Below are 2,355 nucleotides of genomic sequence, written 5' to 3' on the forward strand. Positions count from 1 at the left end.
TTATGTATGATTCAGTGTTTCTTGCTTCGAACTAGTGATTCATTTTGTTATCTAAGTTTTAAATCTTGTAATAATTCTCTCAAGTGTTCTGGTTTGGAAAACTGCCAAAAACAAAACAACAGAAAAGCCTCCAAACAAAAACCCCAAACCCAAACTCAGAAGTAAGTATAGGCTGGGCGCGGTGCCTCAAGCTTGTATTCCCAGCACTTTGAGAGGTTGAGGTGGGCAGATCACTAGACCCCAGGAGTTGGAGTCCAGCCTGGATGGATGAAACCCCATCTCTACAAAAAAAAAAAAAAAAAAAAAAGGGATATGATGGTATGTCCCTGTAGTCCGAGCTACTTGGGAGGCTTAGGTGGGAGGATGGCTTGAGCCTGAGGGGCCAAGACTGCAGTGAGCCGAGATCGCACCATTGCACTCCAGCCTGTCAGCCTGTGACAGAGCGAGACCCTGTCTCCAAAAAAGTATGAGCTACATGAAACTAAGACCTGTTTTGCTTAAATTTATCAGAAAATGGACTCTGTCCTGGCCAGCAAAAGTAGTTGAGGAAGATTCTGCTTCAGCCTAAAAAAATGACTAGCAGAAAATTAGTTTCACTTCATTCCACTAAATAAATGTGGAACAAAAACTGTGCACTCTGAGTTTCAGGGGGTTCAAAACTATTTGCTTTTCTGGGTTCCTATTGGCCTTGGTTGAGTCTGCAGGTAATCATGACTATTTAGAATTACTGAATTAAATAACTGAATGGAGTTGAGTTCTAAGAAGTACTTACTGAGTACTAATTGAAGACAAAGTTTCTGCCATCATCAAGTTAACAGAGCAAGACAGATATTAAGTAATTACAGTATTATTTTGCACTTCTATTAGGTGAGGGTTGTGTGTTGATGGACTCATGATAAAATATTCTGAATGTGTAATATGTAACACATAAAGAACATAAAATGCAAGTACCTAAAAAATTTAGAAATTTAACACTCACAGATTCCATTTTGAGTTTTAAAGAATAAAAATAGGCAGGGCACGGTGGCTCATGCCTATAATCCCAGCACTTTGGGAGGCCAAGGCAGGCAGATCACCTGAGGTCAGGAGTTCAAGACCAGCCTGGCCAACATGGTGAAACCCCGTCTCTACTAAAAATACAAAAAATTAGCCAGGTGTGGTGGTGGGCACCTGTAATTCCAGCTATTTGGGAGGCTGAGGCAGGAGAATCACTTGAAACTGGGAGGCGGAGGTTGCAGTGAGCCGAGATTGTGCCGTTGCACTCTAGCCTTGGGGACAGCAAGACTCCATCTCAAAAAAATTAAATTAAATTAAAAAGAAGATAAATATTAGAAATGTAACATGCTTTGACTTTTAGGAATAATTCCAAGTTTTCATAACTTTTTTGTCTGGGAGGCTATCTAGACTTTCTTACTAGCAAATGTCTATAAATTAATTACTTACGTATTTTCTAGGGACAATATTGGAGGAATGCTTAAAACATTATAGACAAAAGTGTTGAAATGTTTGCACCATCATGAAACTGTGAGTTGAAAGCATTAGCCCAAGTCCTTTCACTTGTTCAGTTTTGTTTCCTTTTTCTTTTTTGGAGATGCAGTCTTGCTTTGTTGCCTAGGCTGGAATGCAGTGGTACAATCTTGGCTCACTGCAACTGTTCAAGTGATTCTCCTGAGTCAACCTCCTGATTAGATGGGATTATTGGCACCTGCCACCACACCTGGCTAATTTTTGCATTTTTAGTAGAGATGGGGTTTCACCATGTTGGCCAGGTTGGTCTCAAACTCCGACCTCAGATAATCTGCCTGCCTCAGCCTCCCAAAGTGCTGGGATTTCAGGTGTAAACCACTGCACCTGGCCTTTAGTTGTTTTCATCCTATAAATCATACCTCCTTTGCTTTGGAAAATTAAATCAGTAATATTTATCAATTATATTTTCCTTGTTCCTATTATTAGCAAGTCTATTGAACTAGCAATGTCTCACTTTTCATGAAAATGAGTTCCTAAAATGCAGTGGTGGTTACCCTGAAACATGCACATTCTTAATATTTGGATTTAATCTGGAAGGATGTATAAACCATGTAAAGAATATGTGAACAGCTCTCAGAATCTTGTTAACCTGGTATCCCAGAGGACAGAAATAGCCTCTACAATCACCTGTTAATTCCTCTGATGGGTGGTTTTGGCGTTTTCAGAGTTTAATCAACCTAATTCTTTGAGCTGGAAGCTGGGGGCTAGAGATAGCATGTGATGTATAGGGGAACCCTATGTTGGAACTTGGCCATCTTCCAACAGGAATGGGCTCATACAAGGATTTCTGCCCTTGGGGTTTTTTTTTTTTTTTTTTTTTTTTTTTTT

Source organism: Rhinopithecus bieti, unplaced genomic scaffold, assembly GCF_001698545.2.
Source record: "Rhinopithecus bieti isolate Rb0 unplaced genomic scaffold, ASM169854v2 scaffold_26532, whole genome shotgun sequence".
Taxonomy (NCBI): Eukaryota; Metazoa; Chordata; class Mammalia; order Primates; family Cercopithecidae; genus Rhinopithecus; species Rhinopithecus bieti.